General features: G+C 41.9%; 1 protein-coding gene across 4 annotated transcripts in view; it reads left to right on the top strand.

Annotated features, from left to right (window-relative positions):
* The first annotated feature begins 1,560 nt into the window (after positions 1-1,560).
* Positions 1,561-23,907, top strand: part of R3HDM2 (R3H domain containing 2) — a 2,186,793-nt gene continuing 2,164,446 nt past the window's right edge. For 3 of the 4 annotated variants that reach the window (XM_069653574.1, XM_069653576.1, XM_069653575.1), the window contains exon 1: positions 1,561-1,924. The gene's annotated coding sequence lies outside the window, so the exon portion shown is untranslated. The remainder of the gene's footprint in view (positions 1,925-23,907) is intronic. The other variant, XM_069653580.1, reaches the window with a different exon arrangement.

Below are 23,907 nucleotides of genomic sequence, written 5' to 3'. Positions count from 1 at the left end.
GTCATTCATGAGCCTAAATTGCAGACTGGGCTCAAATGCCAAAATCTCCACTTAAAGTGTGTGAATTTAGACTAATCATTTTCTCTCTGTCAAAATTGTTAGTCTGTAAAAAAAAACATGCCATTTAAGTGTCAGAGTAATTTGCACAAGCTATTGGTAAGGTTTACTTAAAAATAAAGCTAATTGCTGAAAATGATAAAACAAGCGTGCTCTGGGGAACCAGATAGAGAATGGTTTACAATGTGGTTAATTGTAAGTCCAGACAATTGTATCTGAACCATTACTACATCTATCAATTAATGTTGTTTCAATATGTCAAAAAGTCACTATAGTGAACAAAGGAGCTCAGAACAGTTTTGCCCAAGGACACAGTGCAATCCCACAACTTTCCAATGGTGATTAAAGGGAAACCGAAAAGTACAACTCAATACACACCTTCACTGAATGATACAAATAAAATGAAGTGCTCCCCTGTCAAACTAATGGCTCATCTCTATTGGGGAAAATACATGTATCTAAACTATTAAAAACGATTACAAAAGGTAAATCAAAGTGAACTGTGCTGGTGCCGGATTATAATGCAATGTGCCCTCAATGTGGTTGGTGCATAGTGCATTATGTCCTTTTTTGGTTGGTGGGTGTGGTTATGCAAATATGCACATTTTTAGAGGGCAGGCCATGGTAGTGTGGGCAGTGCACAAGTGACTCGCAAGCCACTCTAAAAAACAGTTGGCATCTGTAGCACTCTGTTTTGTAAAAGTTGGAAACTGCACGCGAGGTTATTCCCAGTTCTAGGCATAGCTCTCAACCATTTGCGATGCAAAAGCGGGTGAAATCACCCGATTTTGTGTTTGGCGGGTGAGAGGCCCATTGAAATGAATGGGCGTGTCAGAGGCTTGGCGGGTGAGTCTGCTGTTTCCAAGGCGGCTGACACCCGCCAAAAGTGTGTGAGTTGAGAGCTATGTCTAGGGGTACTCTGCACGAATTGTACCTTTCACAAAACAAAGACGCTCCATTAGGTTTTTAGACAATGTCACTCATTTGGAACAAGGCCACGCATTCTAACCAAAAATGTAACCAGCATGGCCCAACCACGACACTGATTGTGCTACCAAAATAGTGACAGTTGAGTGTAATACTTCCTACTGCCAAATCCATTCGAATATGGCCGCCACGCATTTCTTGTGCGTGGAGTCAACCATGCCTGCCTTCCGAGATCAATAGAGCTTTTGAGTTGACGTGGTTGAAAAGGCGTTTCATCCTACTTTGGCTGTTTTCGCTTGCAACATGATTGTTGATGAAAGTATATCGTTCTGACACAGTCGACATTCATGAACTACATATACTCTGCAGCCTTGATCTCTGTTGGTAGGGCGACCCACTTTTGACAACTCCGTTTTTATTTTACACCTAACATGTCGGATTTGTTGAAACCGCCGCTCCAGTGTTCCTATTGTACACTTCGATCCACCTTCTGTTCCTCCGGTGGTCATGGAAACTAGAGCGCCGGCAGATGACGCAGCCGCTTTGAGAGCGCAGGAACAGATGACGCGCGTGCAGTAGGTGAAAGGCCCAGTGAGGTTGCGCAGGAAGCGCTGACGTAGTGCACAGCGGCCGGAGGTCGGAGGTGGAAGGGGGATCTTGGCCGCTTTTCCTCCTTTTTTTCTTCCCCGTTTTTCTTTTCTTTTCTTTTCGTTTTGCCCGCGGCCCCCCCTTCCCCGCAGCACTGCGCATATCTCCCCTTCCCCCAATTTCTCCTAACTTCTCGCGTGTTCCTCCCATCCTGCCTCACTAGTGTCATTTATTTCCAATTTTTGGATCTGATTACCCATTTTCCCTTCCGGGTGTTCTGTTACCTATTATTTGCCATTATTTTATTGCCATGGGGAGGAGGAGAGCGCCTTAAGAAAAGGGAGAAGAGCAGGTAAGCTCAGAAGGAAATAATAATCTCTATCTCGTGGTTAACTCTACAGATGTTTGCGTATGAGGCATGTCAATAAAGTAATCTGAGGAATTTCTGATACATCGTTCAAACACACAACAATGACAGCACTGGACATCTGTACCCCACACAAGCATACATGTGTATCTCCTATAATAAATATTGAACTCCCATATTCTTCTGAAGTATTGTGTAATTCCAAAATAAGCACACAGTTCAACCTACATATGATGTGCACCATTTTATTGACTCATGCTGGGGGTTCATTGAGCTCTGCTTTTCAACCTGTAGCCAGAGTCGTAGTCTGTCGGGAGGACCTTGTGAAGGTGGGGCACCGTATCTCAGGCTGATAAGCGGTGCTTGTGTGACTGGCTGATGTCTAGTCATCAGCATTCAAATGCTCCCCAATAGGTGCTTCCAGTCAGCGCAGGATTGAGTAGTCCAAACCTTCAAACAGTAACTTGAATCGTCACTTGCGAGCTTTATTCCTTTCAATATCAATCTACATTCGTGATAAATGAATCTCCATTAATGTCGCACAATACTTGTCCAATATCCGACAACCCCAATACCTCATATGGGTCAGTATAAACTCTTTAACAAATGTTGCCCTAAATAACCATTCACCACAATACAGAATCGCTAATGGTTTTAAGTTTATGAATCCACAAAAAAACTGAAACCTCAAGGCAAAGACACCAGCTTCTACAAGTCGAAAAGATTAATCGGATGCCAGAATAAAGGAAGACTTTTTTACTCTTAACTTGGTTCGCAACATATGTGATGAGTTTACCTGTGAGATTGGGCCTCGTTGTTGTTTTACTTCAATTCTCAATTTCAACCCATAAACCATACTGGGCAGGGATTGAAATAACAGATTTGAGGAGAACGTCAAAGTAGGAGTTACTCGTGAGGAATGAGGAGGAAGTGAATGTTGTAATGCACACTTTGTGCAAACTATGTCTTTTGTCTTTTGTCCCTTCTATATGAAACGTCGTGCTTTACATGCCTTCTAGATATGTAATAATACTCCCTTTTGAATATGTTCCTCATCACACTGCGTTAATCTGACATAGGTTTGTTTGTATTGTATGGCACCTATTGTTAAACAATTCTTCTAGGTCACCTGCTAATAGGAGCTTAATACCCACAGCAGTTTTAATCCCTAATGTCTCGGGCATAGCATTATGAGTATTTAACATGCAATTTACCTAGATATTATAATTTTGTGTTCATTGCATTATCCTTATACAGCAGCGTGTTTTGCCGATGCCAGTTTTTCTATCGCCCACTTTACCTTATTGTGACAATTCTAAATTTCATAACACATGTTAGTTTTCATAAATAAACAAACATAATCTTCACGAGAACTCTTGTAGACTTCCACCCTCCAAAAGGGATGCTTTGGGCTCAGGCCTCTGGTTTGCAGCATCCATACCAGAGATCAGCCAACTTGCGTTGTGAATTCCATATATGAATTCACGAGCTCAATATCAGTACAATTGTTTTTCATTATATATTCATGATGGACCATAAGCAAGGAGCTATGACACACACGCACACACACACTCACTCACTCTCTCTGTAATGCTGGTTCGAAGGGCAGTGTGTCGAGTCTGGGGGACTTAGGCCTTGGTCCCCAATTGATTAATGTTACCGACTCGTCCTCGATCCAGCATGCTTCGGCAGGAACTCCTCGTCCATCTAACAACCCCCTGACTCACAACTCTTTCAAAATTCTATTGTGGAATATTAATGGGATGGCTAAAATTCGGACCCTGATTGGAATGAACTGATTGACAATCACATGGTCATATGCCTGCAAGAAACGTGGTAGTCTGCTTCAGTCCACAAGACCAATTAACACACTTATTTCAATCCTGCAGTAGAAGCAAGTAGAGGGTGACCAAAAGGGGGCATGCTATTCTGGGCCCATATTAGTCTTGGGGCTTCTTCAAGCAAGGGGAATTGGTATCTGTGGATTTGCATTACATGGTGTTGCGGTTTAACGGGGGATTCATCATATACATATTGGATGTGTACCTGAGACAAAATCGGCGAGCAGTCGCCTAGTTGGAACTGGCTTTAAATGAAATGTACAATCTTATGGCACATTTTCCTAATAGGCTTTTGATAATGGTGGGTGATCCCAATTGGCAACTAGAAGAATCTAACCAACTCTCTGAAGATCTGTCGAGAGAGGATGAGGCATGGGGAATCTTGACCTTATCAGTCCCCACCCCCCCCCTTCCATCATCGTGCATTTAACCATTAGCAGTGATGATTTAATGCAAGATTGTATTCCCATGGTTTAAGAGTTTATAACGGGTGGTTCCTAGAGGACTCACTGGATGAGTGGTAGAAGTATTTTCAATCTCCCTACTACCAGGATTGCCCACTACTACAGAGGGACCTATAGATATGGCATCAGACATGACTCTGCTGACTGGAGATGCTATGATTAGCCCCATCTCGTTGTTGGCATTGAAACAGGCAATATTCAAGCAGCAACGAGGCAGAACCCCAGGTCCAGATTTGGTTCTGCCTGATTTGTTGCTATCTGGATTCCCTTTCTCACAAAGTTTATAAATGGTGTATAAGGACTGACCACATCAGTGATTAACTGACTACCTGGCAAAAATGTACTTGAAGATTATTTTACATAACATGGATGACTCTGTAGCTAAGTCAGACATCTCTCATGTCCACGCGGGTTTGGGGGCAGGGGCCTCGACAATCGATAAAGTTGGACCTTTTGTATTACAAAAATACATGCAGTTGAAGTCCATATATGCATATATTTGGTATTCGTAGATCATCAAACCGCCTTTGACACTGTGCCGAGAAACCTCCTGTGGGAAACTTTGGATGATCTGGGAACTCCTGCAAGTTCTGTAATGCAATCGGGTCCCTATACAATAGGAATAATGCTCGCATTCGCTTGGGTTGCATAGTGAATCAAAGGCTCCAGTGCCCATTAACATTGGAGTGAGGCAGGGCTACATCTTGGCCCCATTACTATTCTTATTGTATATTAATGGCATGGCATCTGCATTGCACGCTGTGGCAAATGATGCTCCCAGCCTGGGCAGTCAGAAATTGAGTCTTTTATTTGCAGATGATGCAGTTTTGCTAGTTAAAAACACTGGCTGGGTTACTTTTTAGAGAATGTATGTTGCATCAAAGGCCTGCGCATCAATCTAAAACTAAGACCATGATACGTGCCCTGGCGGGAAGTGCTTTTCGGGCAGCAGTGACATTTTGTCTGAACAATAATTTATTGGAATCAGTCAATTCAGATACTTATCTGGGGCTGACTTTGTTCAAAAACATGAAATGAGCACAATGACATGCTCTCGGCAAAGCGGTTTAATTGCGAGCCTGGCATTACGCTTGGAAGGTAATGTTGTGTCAGTACCTCTTAAGATCTATAGGCCTTAGGCAATTCTAGCTATTGTATATTTTGCTGAACTATGGGGCCACACCTCCTTCCCCTCTATCCAAACAGAGAATACATTCTTAAAGAGCCTCCTTGGTTTACCTTCAAGCGCATCCTCGGGTCCGGTGTTTTGTGAGGTTGGCCTAACTGAAATAAAATATTCTATCATGCTCTAACCAGTTTTGTATTGGCTTAGAATTTGTAATTCTGATGCGCTGGTACTGCACAGAGAAGGAATGGAGGTGTTGGAATAGATTGGGAGGAAAGCAGTTGCTGTGATTTAGGCATGTGAAAAACATACTAGTAAATATTGGGTTCAAAGATTTATGGGAAGATCGCATTAAACTTGGTAGTATGTACAAATATAGTGTCAAGAACCATTTTAAAGTTTGCATCTTGGGCAGATGATTGACACTTGTTATGTAGGAAGGCTGACAACTAAGTATTCATTAGTCCATATAAATTGGGGCTGGAATCGTATCTTGATTACCACTCAAGTCTGAAGTTGAAAAGCATTCTTACCAAGTTGCGTTTAGGAATCTCGCCACTTCCCCAATTTACTGCCAAATGGGTCAAGAACTCTTTATCTCCATCTTTTATGTTCTTTTTGTCCCCCCAAGATTGAGGGCAAAGTGTGTTTTCCCATAGCCCCACATACTTACTGGAGAGGTCCAAATGGTTTAGACCAGGCTTGTCCAACCTTTTTGAATGTGGGGCCGAAGCATTCACTTTTTGTCATCCGGTGGGCCAGCGAGCCAAAAGTCAACACCCTCACCCAAAGCAGTATATTCAAAAGCGATGGTGTGTGACCTTTGATACAATAGCATCACAGGCATAGCCATGCAGTCCCAAAGATAGCTTTTGGTGTCAGGGGCAGTGATCAAAGGTTAGTTTCTTGTGATTTCTTCCAGTGTGTATGTGTTGATATTTCTCTGAAATAGTGGGGGCGACCAAGCGTAGTGAGGGAGCTGTAATGATCTAGGGAGGGTTTGGGCCCCCCAACCCCCCAAAATTCCTTTCTCCAAATATTGGGCTGAAATGGTGCATTTTACAGCAGGGAAAGTGACCAAAAAGCCATAAGTTTAAATGGGAACATGTACATTCCATGTCACCAACAGCAGACAAGAACATTGATCATTACAATGTGTCCACAGTGTAAAACAGCACTGTCACTGATGTAACACATTGGCATGCTGGTTGTACCCAAAATATGCCTCTGTAGAAACATGTCTATGCTGGCTGCTCCCAATTTAGATCAGCATTGTCCTGTACAAAGCATGATTGATGCTGCTTGAGCATGTGCAGTGTGCCCAATACATATGCCAGATTATCTTTGTAATACACATTCATTACTTCTGTGGTAATGAAAGAAGCATAATCCAATTCAAAAGATAAAATGTGGAAAAGCGATCATCCAAAGGTGAACCCAATTGAAGAAACACAATGTGAGCACAATCTAAAAGTATGAAGGACTTTTTTTTATTGCATGATTAGTCACTTTTTGATAACCTTTCCTGAAAGGTTAAACCATGCAATTAAACAAGAAACGGAAGTAAACAAAAGTCAAAATAGTGGCCACAGTGGGTTTTATACTACATCTGGGATAATCGGCTCCAAATACAATGGGGGCATGATTGCCAATTCTCCTGTCTTGTGCATGTTATTAAGCCTTCTAAAAGCATTCAGCACAATTAAGAAGAAGTCCAACTATGTGGGTTCATGAGGAGCAGGGGGCACAATTAGTGAGCTGCAACTAGATCCATTGCAGCCTGGTTTCTGCCCAGCCAGTTGTTTTTAGTTTTGGCTATTAGGCACCACCTGTAACCTAAAAGGATTGAAATTGGAATACGGGTAGGAGGGAGATGAAATGTGAGGAGGGGCACACAGCTTGCGGGTGCTTGGTAATAAATGTGTGGGTAACACCCATTCAGTTCCCATGGTCATGCGACCCTTCTCACCCACTTCCTGGCCCTCCCCACCTGAAACACATCCTCCTGGGATCTATTTAAGTCGGCTCTAGCCAGCAGTAACATCAAATATTGGCATGCCAGAGTTATGTCTTAGAAATCTGCTGACAGTTAAAGGCTTTATTGCAATCGTAAATGCACAACTGGTGTTATAAGAATGGCCTAACCAAGTGTGCTTTCAGTCACTCGATGTATGTCTTCTACCAAAAGTGTCATGGATGAAGGTTCTCCCCCAAAATATCAATGACAAAGTATCATTGTTTCTGCTGGGGGTTTTGAAGTTTGTTGAAAATAAAATAAGAATAAATCTATTTTTTTATATAAGAAAAGACAGAACTAAAATAAAATATTGACCTGTACCTCAATCAGCCATTTTCTTTTGTTTACATGCCTTAGATGTGGCTTGAACCCTGCAACATTGACCAAATAAATAAATAAAACCGGGCGGTGGGCTGTAACTGCCTCTGGTGCCCCCTTGCAGGGGTCACCAGAGGCAGTAACAGTCCTCCGCCACGGCCCGGTTTATGTATTATTTGTTCAATGTTTTCTGTTCAGCCTCACGGGCCACGTGAAATGGCTTGGAGGGCCGCATTGTGGCCCGCGGGCCGTATGTTGAACAACCCTGGTTTAGACCAATGTGGACCCAACTCAATGTAAGAACTATCTGTGCTGCTCTGAATGTGATGAAACGATGCCCTACTCACAAAGTCTTTGTGGTAGTTGTGGCATTTTTTAGACTTGCTTTTAAGAAAAGGGGAACTCTGTCTAATCTGTAATGGTATTTACATTGTTTGTTGGTGTGATGTCTAGAACATGTGCTGCTATTGGCACTTTTAATTTTTCTTTTTTATGACTGTTTTGATATGTGGTCTTTTATGAAGTTTTTCCGCCAAAATAAAGACAATTTGTATTGTACATAGTGAAGATTGGTATAGTCCTAAAACACATAATGTTTCTCGTACATATCTATTTGCATCCATAAGCAATCATTTTTGTAAGTAGTCCTGCCAGTCCATAAAGCAATGATCTTGGATATCCTTCTGGATTCTCAAGGATGATTGTCTAAATGTATATTGCCATATTCCTCATAGCTTTGTATGTAAATCTATATTCCCAAAACACACAGGACATTCCATACATCAGTGCTGTGAAACCACCGAGTGTTGATTTTGTGTAGTAAAAAAATCTCTCTAGCGTATCACGTCATCAAAAATCCAGGGCACACGCCATCATATGCCTAAACACCATTCTCTTCCTGGTGGGTAGTTCAGTGAGTTAAGTGTGCTGATGATTTCGTGTTCATCCTGCAAATTACCTGGCTAGAGCTTAGAGACTTTTTTTCAGCTTCACACATTGCATTATGTTATGTTATTTGGCATTTATATAGTGCTCTATATATCTTTGGTATGACCTCAAAGCACTGGTAGGTTGAACGCCCTCTGGGACCGCAGTCCAGGTCAGTACAGAGAGTAAGTGTTGTAGGGTGCGTGGCTGCACCAGTTATGTGATGTAATTGCCTGATGGAGGCTGCATCCTAGCGTTCGGTGTGGTGCTGAAGTTATCAGTTGAATGTGTGCAGTCTGGTGGATGGACACCCAGACTGGGTTCTGGCTGCGTTAGGCCTGTAGGACGCTTATGTGTGCAGCAATGCCTGTTTGTCATGGGGATATAGCTGCATTTTATTAGTGATGAGTTCTTCGTGGGGTAGTGTTCGTATGTGAGCAGCTAGACCGAATTTATCGAGGGGTATAGTTGTAATCTAATTGTGTGATGGTGTACAGTAGAGCGAAAGCGGCGTGATATGATGATAGATCATCCACAAAGCGCTTAAGCATAGTGCGCTTCGAAGCGCTAGGTGACAAGGGGCGAAGGAGGGAAGAATGTAAGGACACTCCAGCAGGCCAAGCGCAGCATGAATGTGAAGACTAGCTACAGCACTCGGTCTGGAGAACCCAGACCGTGCATGTGCTAAGGCAGGGACAGAAGTGCATGTCTGCGAATGGTACATGGGAACCAGAGGGGCTGGTACATAGCGACATCGCGGGGGGCTGGGTAGGGGTAAACGGCAGGCATAGCGATACCGCAGGGAGCCAGAGGTTGGCCACACAGTGGCGGCATATTGGGCTGGCGGTTTGGTGCAGTGACGAGAAGGTCTGGGCAATAGTGAAACTTGGGGACCTAGGGGTTGTGGGTACACACACCCTCGGGGTCCGCAGAACAGGTCAGTAAAGAGAGTAAGTGTCGTAGGGTGCGTGGGCGCACCAGTTATGTGTGCAGCTGATGTAATTGCCTGATGGTTGCTGTATCCTAGCATTAGGCGTGGTGGTGAAGATATTAATTGAATGTGGGTAGACAGCCAGACTGGGTTCTGGCTGCATTAGGCCTGTAAGACACTTATATGTGCAGCTAGGCTGGTTTGTCATGGGGATATTGCTGCGTTTTATTAGAGTGATGAGGTGTTTATGGGGTAGTGTTCGTATGTGAGCAGCTAGACCGAAATTATCGCGGGGTATAGCTGTGCTTAAATTGTGTGATGGTGTAGAGTAGAGAGTAAGCGTAGTGATGTATGATGGTTCATCTATGGAAGCGCTCGAAGACAAAGGAGGGGGCGAGGGAGGACGCAGAGATACTCCCACAGGCCATGAGCAGTGCAAATGTGATGACTAGCTACTGCACTCTGTCTAGAGACAGTCAGATCATGCAAGTGTTACGGCACAGCCAAGAGGGCATGCCTGGGAACGGTACATGAGGACAGGAGGGGCAGGGTACATAATGGTAAAAGCAGTTCCTTTTCAATGCTATGAAAAAATACTGTAATCATCCTAGTTTAAAAACATGTTTTTAAACCTGGTACATTATAGATATCATCATTGGGGCAAACATTTAAAGTTACAAACTACTATGTCCGGTATAGTCACTCATCCCCTCAATTCTCCACATACACACAGCACAACATCTTACTGACCAAGTTCGTGATCACTACTAGCCAATAGCTAGTGATGGTTGAACGTTCTGAGGTATGATTGTACATTTCTATTTTTGGTCATTTCATTGTCTTATCATACAAATGTAGAGCTCAATGTTTATCCATTTTCAGAATGTCTCTGTGGTTGTGCATTTGCATAACTCTGACTTTCTATTGCTTTTGAAGGTTATCTTAAATTAATACAAACCTTACAAGACTATTCTCTTCTTGCAGGTGTCCACACTGCATATAATTGTTGACATAAAACGAAAAAGGTGAAATCCAGAAATGCCATTATTAATCAAAGATGAACTCTGGGCCTTAAATACTGTAATAAAGACATAACTCTGTGAACCCAGTGTCATCATTTTTATTTTTCTGAACAATTTTTATTATTTCCAACAACAAAAACAAAGATTAAAAACTAACAGATACATTCCGTATCTTATGTACAATTTTGTGATGTGGCCACCGCCCTCTCTGAGGGCACCTCACTTCCCTTTCCCCCTGAAGAACCATCGTCCTCCAAGCATGTCTGGTCAGACCCAGACAGTGTGGCTACTAGTTGCCTACAGGCTACCATCGTCTCCACATCTTCATCTCCACCCCTTTGTATAACCCAGTGTCATCTTTATATTCTGGATAGACGTAAAAGTTCCCAGTCTGTTTTGCTAACATGGCCTTTATCTTTTTTTTTTGGTTTAGGCTGGTTTCCTGCCACAGATAAGCCTGGTATCATGGGTGAAACGGGTTACTACCAGTGGCCAGGGGGATATGGGACGCCAGCCCAGTTGGAAAACGTTTAAATTGGTCTCCTCTATACAGCACTGTGCATGCCTCTCTGCTCAGACGCACAGTCACCAAAAAAGACTTGTAAACCTATGACAGTGTGACGTTCTCTCTCAAATAATTTGCAATGTATCGGTGTACAAAGGCAGCATGCTCAGGCCGTGGTAAAAATAATCGGAACTGATAATAGTTTTTGGTATAGTGCTTTTTCTTATTCTTCACAGCTCTGCGGTTAATATACATCAAACCCAGAAAGAAAATAGATTGTTCCTTCCTGAGCTTTAACATGTTGTGAGCACAGATCTCCTCAGCAAGCACCTAATACTGTGAACTGCCTGTCTTGCAGGTAAAAGTGAGCTGTTTTGATGTGGCTGACTAGTATAAGCCCACTGTTTACACTGATAACAGTAGGAGCAAGATGTTGCAGAAATTCTCACGTCCTTTGGTTACGCTACAGTGTATTTTTAATTGCTTTGTTTCTGAGGAAGGCCTTGGCTTGAGGGGGATGCAGGGAGGCAGTCTTAAACCATCAAGGGACCAGCCCTTCAGTTTCTTGTATGCTGCTGCCCCACCAGGTCGAACGCCTAATCAGTTTCAATGGTCAGTTTGCCCCTTATCAGTACGCAGCCCTTGTGGGTGAACCTGAGCACTTTGGTGTTTTTCAGGCCTATCTGATTGGCTGACCGTCATCTTCTCGTCAGTCTGGAATGTAGTTCAAGAGGTGGCGTAGGCCAACCCATGATTGAATGGGCATCATATGTAGGCGAGACCATCGCCATCCCTCAGATTTTTACCTGAATTGTTGGGGGAGGCTTCAAAGATGGACTTCTGATTTTTAAGATTGGGATGTTTCTCTACTTGTTGGGGCCCTGCCCCCATTTTCTTAGGTCCTCGTTTAGAATTTGGTGGAATTTCCTTTTTGAAATGCATCAGTAACAGGAAGTTTCTGCATGATTTAGTCATGTGGATCCTTCACTTTTCCCCATTTTGACTCCCATAGGACCCCACTGGCATCGGTAATTACTGCATGCAGCAATAGTTTTATGCGGCGGAAACTTCCTCCTCTCAAAACCGTATGGAATTTAAAATTTTAATTTTGAAACTTTAAATTTAGTGGTGTGGTAAGTGGCATCAATCTCCTTACTGGCGCTTTATTGGCACACACCACAACCTCTAAATGATGCCCTTACCCTCATTTTCTTCTTTCGGCTGCTGGAAAGCCTTCTTGGGTTGGTCCTCATCCTCCTTGTTGGCTGGATTAGCAGTCCCAGGTTGGGGCAGTTTCTGGGTCGCTGGTAGTGCAGATTCCCCACAAAATCTGCCTTGACAAGTGCTGCAAGTTAGGGAGCTGCTCAGTGGCCTCGTCCTGAGTTGCCCACAACCGTTGCTCCCAATGTGTGGCCATTCTTTGACTGCCTGCCCCGTTTTGCCTCTCTAGCTGCCCAGATCAGTTTTGCTGAATAGCTTCAGCCACCTGGTGCCTTCCTTGTCACTGCATCAGCATCCTGGTGGTGTGTCGTTGTCCTGGGTGCGTTAATGATTCTTCTTTCCACCCATCTGGATTGCCACTGGTCCAGAGCTTAAGACCCAGAGTACCCGGTCCTGTCTCAAACCCTCTAAAAGAAACGTGTACTTACTGGGTTATCCCGTCTCTTCCAAGTTGAATCCTGAGACTGGTGCCGTGAGTACATGTTGCTAGGTTTGGTGGTCCTGAGATATTCTTTGGAATCCTTTTCAGGGCTCTCTTGGGTCCTGGAGAGTTGCTGGGCACGCTCTCTACCACAATTCATTGACTTGCATTGGCCGAATCCTGATCTGCTTCCTTCCTTTTCTGGTTAGTTGGGCCTCACACCTGGGACTGGAGCTATTCATGGTGGTCTTTTGTTGTGTCCTCAGGTGTTGGGTGCTCCTTGCGTATGGAATTTGTTGCATTGTATTTCTTTGGGGAACTTCTGCAAACTTTAGGAGGAGATTTAAGAAGACTTAAAAAGGTACTATCCTGAATTTTGACCTTTTTCAGGGTTCCTGGGTTTTATATCAGACTGACATTTTTGCATTTATCCCAAATTATTTCAGATTATAATTTAATCGCTGCACTGCCGCCTAATGAAATGTATTCGGTTACTGTCTCTAACCTTTTCTACGTTCTATTCTCCCATTTCTAGGTCTGTTTCTGAGGCCATGTATGCCTCTTGGTATTCCTCTAACCCTATTATATATTCAGTACATGCTATACCATGCTTTAATTATTCTACTATGTACTAGAGGTTGTGGCAATTGCAGTGAATCTTCCTTTGTTGGCAATGTGGGTTCTGAATTTGTATTTTATTTTGGGTTTTATATAGTGCTTTACAACAAAGCGCTGTACATAAGATCATATAACGGTACACGAAAATGAAAATAAGGAAACGGTCAACATTACTAACCAGAATGAAGTAGGTGAGACCTCGAAGAGTCACAGAATAGACAGAAATAGAGTGAAGAGAGAGGGGAAGAGCATTCCAGTGTAGAGGAGCAAAGAATGATGAGACTGAGCTCAGGGATGACGAGGGATAGCAAGAGGAAATTGGGGAAGAATAACGAAGCAAGCGAGATGGGGAAGAAAGAATGTCAGGTGCAAGACCATAGAGATTTGAAAACTAGACACACATTACATTTTAAACAAGAATGGAAAGAAAGCCATCCAAGATTAGTGAGAAGAAGAAATAGTATTGAGGAGCTAAGAGTATGCAAATAGAAGTGTTAAAGACAGGTTTCAGAGGAACTAGACGATCCCAAAGAGGGCAGAAGAACAATAGAAAAGACAGGATAAAATTAAAGAAGTTACCAAGAGTTTAGCGGCCTCAAAAGTCGGGAAAAGGACTAGCTTTTCGAATGTTACATAAATTAAAGCAGCGGGCATGTGAAGATTTAATAGAAAGATAGGTCTGAATCTAAATAAACTCCTAAGTTACGGGCTGTAGAAGAGATGGGTAGCTGAGACAGAGTAAATTATATAGATGAGTGAGGAAGAGGAGGTGGAATAGTGTTAGCGGCAAAGAAAAGTACTTCTGTTTTAGTGGCATTGAGTACTAAGAAGTGAGCCGATATCAAAGATTTAAGGGCAAGAAGACAGGAAGTGAACTTATTGTGGCTGTCTAAGGAAAAGAATGGGAACGTTAGAAAAAACGGAGTATCAACGTAAAAGTGATGGCACAGACCAAAAGAAGAGAGAACAGCAAGCAGAGAAGTATAGAGAGAAGAGGAAGGGACCGAACATTGAGGGACACCATACATGACATCACAGGAGACTGAGAATGTCCTTTGGGACAGGTATGATCTAAACCAAGAAAGAACAGACCCATCAAAACCAAAAGAAGAGAGAAGTTAGTAGAAGAAAATGATCAACATTATCAGAAAGCTGCAGGTAGGTCTAGTAAGATAAGAGACCAATGTTTAGACTAACATGCAGACAGTAAAGAATCTAAGACAAAAAGAAGAGCAGTCTCAGTAGAATGACCGGTGCGAAACCCCTGATTGAAAATGGGGAAGAATAGAGTTATGAGAAACAAAAGTAGAGACTTGAGAACAGACCATTTGTTCAAGGTTTTTGGAAAGGTAGGGCAGGAGTGAAATTAAATGGGGCGGAACTTGGTTCAGCAGAAGGTTTCTTTAAGATCTGGATGATGGAGGCATGTTTGAATAAAGAAGGAAAGTTTGAGGTGGATAGACGGATATTAAACAAAGATGTAAGATAAGAAACACAAGAGGGATAGACTTTAGGAATGAGTGCTGATGGAATGGGATCTGTTGGGGAAGTGGTTGGGTGAGCCCGGGCCAGTAGGAGAAAGGTCTCCTCATTGGAGATTGGTGTAAAACACATAATGATCTCCCTAGGAGATGTAGGGAGAGAGGGAGTTATTTGTAAGATAGAAGACGCAATGGCAGAGTGAAAAGAAGGCACCTTATAGGAGAAATGTGAAGTAAAGTATGAGGCTAATAAAGTAGAATTCATTGAATAATCGGGTGTATGGGGAATTTGACTTTGCTACCTATTTTACTGCTATCCACAGATCCCATTTTCTCCTCAACATTTAACATTGTAATGTATAGGGCTTGTTACTAAGGGCAGGCCTTCTATTTAGCTTGAGGGGTGGGACGGTTGTACATGAGGCAATTTATCCTGTTTTGACTTGCCGTGTTTTCCTGCGTGTCTCCTAAACAGACAGTACTTATTTGAACTTCTAATGTGTACTTTCGGGACTAACCATACCTCGCTACCAGCCTTCCTTCCCACCTTGTGAAGTCTCCCTACTCTGCTACATTGCCCTTGCGAGAGTTTGGGGTAACTTCTAGTTGGAACCCTGCTTACCAGTAGGATCGATAATTTTCATGTCTTGAGCAGCAACCCTTGTGGGTATTGGTAATGAGCTGTATTGTGAGAAATAATCTTTAAGAGTGCTTGTAAAATGTATTTTGTGAAAAGTAAACCTCAGGAGTATATGTGAAATGCACATGCGGAACAGTGCTCCTCTGTAGTACGTGTTCACTGTAGACATAAAGCAGTGCTCCTCAAGAGTATTGTTACTGATATATACTGTCTAAAAAAAAAATGGTTCATAGTATTGGTAGATGAATAGTGCAAGAAATATTAACTTCTGTGCCAATTCTTGCTACGGTCAGTGATCCTCGGGCATAGTTTTACATCATTCATTAAATGCCCTGACTGCTCCTTTCTCCAATCAAAGCCATCACTGTGATAATATTGCTGGGTCTTCGCATTGGCAAGGGACTAGATGAGCACCAAAAAAAAAATGGATTGCTAGACTAATTTCAACCACAAAATGATTATTTCTCCCTTCTATAAGTGATTGAGATGGAACAAGTTACAGATGGGGTCATTTTGTTTAAACATGTATTGCTTTAATTAATGAAACTGAAATGCAAAATCAAGAATTAATAAAGAGCAATAAATTCGATTTCAATTGCCTAAATGCCTTAATTGATATCTTAACCATATACATCAAATATATAACCATTTCTATACACAAATTATGGATTCCAAACATTCAGTTACTGGATAAAAATACAATTCCATAATTAAAAAAAATCAATTTCAAACGGACCACATTGATGTCACGTCAATGTATTCATGGACCAAGGCAAACATGGAAGATATCATGTTCCTAGCTGCTCCCTTCTGAATAAATAACTATAATCAGTAATCCATGACTGTCTTTTCTCCACCCCAACTGTAATGCTGTTGTACGTACATTAAGCAACCTAGTTTGTGTCTTATGCTTTCTTTGCATGGAACTCAATAGTTTAAAGAAGCACTCCCCCATCTGGTCGACTACACAAATGCAGGGTGCCAGGGGCGTCTGTGTAGAACGCTACAAGATTTCCTTTGTTGTGGTGGGTTTAGTTCCCTGAGTGCGAAGTGGTTTTCAACTCTTCTTAATTCCAAATTATCAAAGGGGCCAGTAGTTCTGGCATGTTAACTTTCCACAGTCCTTCATTCATATCCAACTAATTGCGCCAGCAAAATCGCCAGGACATGGCATTTAGCAACCAGAGATTCCTCTCTGTTGAGCCCTATTGTTGCTTTGATCCAAAAACTCAAAGAAATAGGGCAACTTTGAGGTCTCCTCCGTCCTGACTCTACTCCCACTAAATGTGTTGATTTAGGTAGGGAGAAACAGAAGTAGTAAGGTTATTTTTACAGAAACTCAAGGCCACTCTACAGCTTTCCTTTTCTTGCAGGCTCTGTACTTCTCCCATTGTCCACCACGCCACCTGTTTCACAGCTTTCAGTGAGGTACTGGTTGCTGTCACTGATTTTATTTTTGTTTCTTGTGATGGTGCCCCCCCACCTTCTCTCAGCCCCTCCTGCTTGCGGCCACATCTACACAATTCTGATTGGTTGCTCGTAAAATGGGCAGTACAAACACAACTTCTATGGATCCTTTTGTGTTTTCAAACGCCTCCTTCTCTGTTCCAAAGGTTTCAGAGGCTAGTGGTAATAGAGTTGCCAACAAAATAACAATTCATTTGCATTCTATTTAATTTGTCCCCGCCACTGTGAATTACAACTCTGTCCTGCCACTGCAGACCAGTTTTACTTCTACATCTTATTTTTTTTCTTCTTTTCCTCCTGATCTCTCGATGTTTACTTGTATCCCCTTACCTGCATTCTCCTTCTAGTGTCAGGAAGCCCTCTGAATTGGCTGAAAGGCGACATTTGGTGCTGTAGAAAAACCTCAGGAAACAAATCGGTGATTTATATTGCATGCATTCATCTGTATTACTAGATTTTATTTGCATGCGGTTTTGTCTATTAAAAGGATATCAGTTCACAATGGAATGCGCTCCATAATGCTTCAGGTTATAGAGTCCATTAACAATACAGTAACCTTTTATCCATTAGCATCACATGTGCAATCTCAAGGTAAAGTATTTCAAAACCCAGCTGTTTTGTCTGATGGCCTAATAATGCACCTAGAAACCAAACTCTTCCTGGATAATTCTTGTGAGCAGCCAAGTGGCACTAAACAAGGAACATGAAAGTATAGTTCGCCTGCCTTAACTCTGTCTTTAAGAGTAAACCTAATAACCTTAGTACTTTTAGAATTAGTTTTATTAGTTACGGTTGCCAATTTAACCTTTTCAATATTACATAAACCAAATTAAAAAAAACTTCAATGATCATGATCCTCATGATCATCATGCGATATCTAGATATGAAACATTTCTGCATTAATCTGTTAAAGAGTTTTAGCATTTTAAAATATCCAGAGATAGCAAAAAATGTAATTGTCGCTGAAATCACAGATCTTCGTTGGTCCATAAGTCCCAAAAAATATTGGGAGTTAAATCTCTAAAATCCTCAAAAAGGTGCTGCAAACACATCTTTCTTTGCGGGGCCAAATTCACACAGCAAATGCAAGTCTCTAAATGATTCAGAAATTTGCAAAATCGACAGTTTCTATCTTGGAGGTTTTCAGTCTTCTTCTAATACATCTTGTGTCGGCCATAGATTGTTTTGTTTTTAAGATTTAGGTTCAATGTCCCGTATTTAGGTGCTGGAAACTTAATCAAATAAGCAGCTGGATGATTCAAAGATTTCAATTTAAAATGACTGTTTTTAAACTTATAAGTATTATATTGCTCCCAAGTCAGTCTCCAATCATACTGTCACAATTTTGTCTTTGCTCTGGCCGGATTAGATATTCGCAGATCTAATGAGCTGTTTGCTTCCTTCATGATGAACATGCACGTCGGCTTTCATGTTTGCAAAGACCAATGCTTGTTAGAATCTAATAATATTGCTACGCAAACAGTATTAAGCTCCAATTCCCCTCATTAATAATACATTTCCTACAGGGACTCATGATACACCACTTGCAGATATTTAAAGACAGTAGACCCAGCTCAAAATGTATAATTTGAACTGGGAAACTAGGTAAAGTGACAGCACTTTCCTCCAGAACAGACCTTCTAATCTTTTCCAGAGTGGCCCAGTTTCAAGCATCGTAGTCTTTGCTCCATAGGATAAAATGGGGATCACCTTTTGCTTATAAACGGTGAGTACAGGATTGTAATAAAAATGTCCATATTTCCTGTCTATTATAGATTGGGAGACTGACGAGAGAGCCTTTCTTCTCGGATCCAATTTATACAGTTCCTCTATCTCAAGAGGACTTTTTATATAGAAACCATTTAAATAAACATCTCTTTAAAAAGTTTTTTGTTGTAAAAATAAGAATATTAAATGTCTCTATATTAATAACTAGATTATTCTTGTTAGCGTAAGTCTCAAGTGCGATTAGAGTTTTGTAGGCCCCTAGAGTTTTATCTAAAATAAGTCCTAGCAAGGTAAACAAACAGTTCCTAACCTTGGCGGATAAGTGACGCGTTCCAAATAAGTGCCAATGTCGCTATAAAAAGTGTAGGAGCCAAAATACAGCCCTGCCTAAGACCTCTTGGGGTTGGAATGGATCTTGTCAAAAGTCCCTCCTGATTAATCTAATTTGTATGGAGGTACTCATATAAAGTTAAGAAACAAATGCCAAAATATGAGCCGGACATGCTGCCTCTTCATTTTTGACAGCAAAAGTTCACGTGGAATTGACTCGAAGGCCATATATATCATCTGACCTGACTGTATGGCCCTCTTCTTAATCAAGGTAAGTGGTATAAGGTTTATAGAAGTTCCTAAGACTGGGACGAACCCTGATTGATAGCAGTCCGCCAGGGATTCGCGCTGAATCCAGCGTTTTTGTTTATTTTTTTTTAATCTTTTTTAATCCCTGAGGAGCAGCCGTGCAAAAATCTTACCCTTGGCATCCAATGGCAAGATTTTTAGAAGACCTCATGTGTATCATAAACTCGCCATTATGCTGGTACATGGCGGCATGATGGGACTTCAGCCAATTTTTATACCGAAGCATTAATTTATGAGTAATTCAAAATCTAATTGGAGGATCTAGATACGAAATTGCTCGAACACCTTGCTTTAATTGCTTTTCCTATCTTTGATATCAATATCAAAGGTATGCCTCTGTTTTTAAATGATGGTTTACGGGTGTGGTCATTTTGTTGTATAAAAAGACTAATTGCGACGACATAGCGGCTCTCCCGAGATTTGTTTATCTTGATTGAGTAAAGAATGATCATTCATTATGTGTTCCCTTAGTTTAGTAAATTAGAGGGATTCCATCTAAATCTGTTTCTGCCACCGGAGACCTCTAATAGAAACCTATATTAACTCTATTGTACCGCCAGGACAGGTAGATGACATATTAGCCATACTAAATGATGGTCACTATGGGGTTGGTAGGTCACTTGAAAATCTTTAATTGCTTCAAAGAGATTACTTTGGACAAAAATATAATCAATAATGGAGGTTTGTTGATTTCTTATCCATGTAGGCCTGGGCAAAATATCAACTTTCAGAGCTCCGTTAAGCATAATAAAATTGCAGCTTTCCATTAAGGTCAAGCATCTTTCTGCTAAGCCCGTCAGAGCCAGGGAGTTTGTCTTAATGCATTGAATATTTACATAATCTCCTATAGTAGTCGAAGTTAAGGCGTTCTCGAGCATGATTACATCCAACATCTGATTCACACCCTTTAAAAACACCACCTCCGATATTGCTATGTGATTCCAATACAGATTTAAAGGGGCAAAATGGGGTTATCAGCAAAAGGCTGGGGGGTGCCCATTGATCCAGAGTACATTTTCCTACAGGCCATCAACAGACCAGCAGAAGGCCTGCCTTTCTTTGGTTTAGCAGCTGGAGTAAAAAAATAAAGCGTATCCCTCCCAAACCAGGGATTTATCAGCCAAGTTTCCTGGAGCATCACTGTCCCAACCTCTCAAAGGGTTTGCTTCATTAGTTAGTAAATGCTTAAACCCTCTTGTGTTCCACACTGCAATATTCAAGGTATTGCTTTTCGGTTTATGCAAAAGTAAATTTTGTGGATGTCTATTAATGCGTGATTGAGTCGCCATACGGTCGTGGGACTTCGGATGTTTCAAATAGGGTCTACCATTTCAATCGGACGCTTGTTATTCGACTGACCATGTGAATAAGAAATCCTCAAGCGTGGTCTAGGAGTTTTATTGTCTGTATGGTGATTGGAAACCTCATCTTTGATCCCACTGTTAGATAAGCAAGAGTTCTTCGCCTCTCTCAAAATGAACCCCTGCTGATGCTATCAGTAGTAGCCTCACTACTAGGCGAGACTGAATCCACAGCCTTACCTTGCTGATCACCGGCCACCTCAAGGGGATCCTGACATACAGTGCTCTTGACGGATCAAATATTGTCCTCAATATTTTGAGATCAGACCTAGACTATGGTGTCACATTCCAGGTTAGATCGGTCTCTGCTTCAGCTGAAGTGTGGATCGGTATCAGCGATACCAGCTTTAGAGTTGATGTCTTCCTGGAGTCTGTCCTTGCCTTACAATAAATGCAGTTCAATGTTTTAGCAGTTACAATAGATAATGGGGCACACTGGTCAGCCGTTTTCATGTCCAGAGTTTCATACAATCTGGCCAAGGCCATTAAAGCGGTATACATAGTCGTTAAAGTGACATTGACCATTGGTGATTGTCCCTGGTTCAGTCCTAAGGGTCTTCTTGGGGTAGTATTTACGAAGGACACCGAAGAGCTAGATGTATTCATTGAATCAGGATACTTTATAGGTGATTGACAAATTTAAGGGAAGCAGAGAGAATATTTGTGGTGGTTGAGTATCCTGCACCAAAATTGTATCTACTGTTTCTGATTATAAAAGGACCCATTGATGAGGGAGACCCACAGTTTTCTTTTGTTATGAAAGAGTTCCCCTTTTCAATCGGTATAAGGGGGTCGTTCTTTGAGATCGTAGTCTCTCGAATGGGTGTGGCAAGGAGGGGGCCTGGAACTCCCTTTTTCATATGCACTTGGGCGACTACAGCGAGGGTGGACCGCACCGACCCCCAGTAAGTTAGTCTTTGGGGATATGTTAGTGGGTCTCCCATGTGGAGGAGAAGCTTGGCACACCTGCCGACCTCCCCGGGACTCCGCCTCTTGCACTGGAAGTGAAGGCTCTGCTGTCATAGCTGAGTCAGTAATTTCAGAGAAGTCTATTAGAAGTTCTTGATTCGTAGTCGACAGGATGTTCAGCTTCATATTAGATTTTATCGGGGCAGGGTTCTGCTGTCTTCTCAGTGTGTTTTCTTCACATTAGCCCAATATCCCCTAATGTCCGAAGTTAAAGATTTTGGTCGCAGGCATTGCAAAGGATGGATTCTTTAGGAGACGACACCCTGTTCTCACAGATGCCTTGGGCATTTGGGTTGGAGTATCCGTAGTTTGATCTAATCATGCTTTACCCGGCACGGTTGATTTTAATGTATATGCATATGATAGTCTAATGCAAACAGAGCAATGAAGTTACTCCTGAGAACCGTTTTAAATAGGTAGGTACAATACAACCGCCCCAACTGCGTAACTGCACTCACTGAAGCACTTCTTGATGCGCGCAAGGAGTAGCTTTTCAAGGAATTTGTCGGCAAGGGGGCATGGCCAGGCAATGTCCCCCAAAAAAATCTAATAATGTCCAAAGTAACTTATAAATAAAGCTTGTCACAAAGGAAATGGAGATCCAGGAAACCGCGGACAGAATAACCGTGCATAACTGCACTCACTGAAGCACTGCTAACTTTAGTACTTAACCAAATTATAAATCAGTGTTGTGATGAAAGAGATTGTAGTTGTTTATTTGTAAAGCGCTTAAGCACAAGTGAAGTGCCAAGAAATCTTATCAGAATGGAGAAAATGCAATTGCAGTCACTTTTTTTGTGCGTTTATTCTAAACTCCACCAGAGGTTGTTTGAGGCAATCTGTGAATCTTTCCAGTATGCTGAAAAGTCCTCTTGTCCCTAGGGTCGACTTTTGAGTCTTAGTAGAGAGGACATTAATAATGTGTCCTCCTTCCAGCTTGGTGTGATGTGATTGTAACCGTAACAAACATTCAGAAATCTATATCGTCCCCGCTACTGAGATTAGACAGTTGAAAATTACATTTGTAGTTCTGCTAGAGCATAAGGTGAAAATTCAGACGCTCACGGTGGCCGTATTGTTGGGAACCATGCTCGGGGAAAATTAAAACAAGTCCTGGTACTTGTGGCGTTTAATATTATGCTGTTTAATATTATGGTAAAACACCCTGATGTGTGGAAAAGTTGTGAACAATATTTACAACATGGGGTGAAAAATCCAGGGAAGCTCTTCTTCCAGGCATCGCTGTGAGCGATATTTTGGAGGGTTGCAGAGCTAACTTCCAGCAAGACACATACAGGTCTTTTCAGCACTTCAGCTTACAGCTGCACATGCAGGAACAGGTTGACTGAAGATGTGACGGTGCTCTGTTATGTTGAGGTCGTAGCTGATTTCCATGCAACGGTTTCCCTATACCTAATTGTAACCGGGGCTCCTATTACGATTTTTGAAACATGAGTACTACTCATGGAAGGGCGTTGTACAATGTTTGTTTGTTTTTTGGGAGTAAAAAGTAGTTGATATTCTCGAGTAATTTTAGGCAAGTAAACGATCTTTTTTTTAGCAGATACTTCCAGTACAGAAAAGGGGGTGGGGAGTTTGTTGCATTTGTTTTAATGTTAGTCCATTTTCGGATCATTCTGCAAAATAGAAAAGCTCCTCTTTGTGGTAGCACACAGCTAGTTCGCAACTTTCTGTAATAACAAAGCCCACCAGATCGTATTTAGACTATTGGTCATTGTGTAGAATTTACAATGCTGTGTAACTTGTAAGAGATCAAAAGGCGAGGGCATATCAATATTGATCTCTGTAGGCATTAACAATAAGTCACCATACATTGTTCAATTGGCAGGCGGTTAGTGATATTGATCGTCTAATCTACAGTATAGGCCACCAGACCGGCTTAGTGCTGCTGAACACATGCAGTACTAGCAATAACTAAATATCACACTGTTACTCATGTATCCAATATATCACTGTACCTCATTTTAGCCTTTTCTTTCATCCAGCATACCCCCTCCCCAGTCAATCCCATAAGTCACATTTCTCCACTCATCCTCCCATACACCCTGCAGGTATAACTGAAGCCCCTAACAAACCTCAACCGTCCCACAAGCACATATTCTCATTCTATAGAGTCCCACTCCCCACCGGGCCTCTGAGGGCGGGAGGTGACATTAAGTGGCTAGTATTGTGAACTTGGCCTTAATAAAATAACTATTCCTTAACTTTAAGTGGCAACGTTTGTTAACTTTTGAAAATGAGGCAACTCTTC

This window comes from Ambystoma mexicanum, chromosome 3q (genome assembly GCF_040938575.1).
Source record: "Ambystoma mexicanum isolate Mex_15411 chromosome 3q, UKY_AmexF1_1, whole genome shotgun sequence".
Classification (NCBI taxonomy): domain Eukaryota; kingdom Metazoa; phylum Chordata; class Amphibia; order Caudata; family Ambystomatidae; genus Ambystoma; species Ambystoma mexicanum.
Note: the sequence above shows the minus strand (reverse complement) of the source record. Positions and strands in the feature narration are given on the sequence as shown.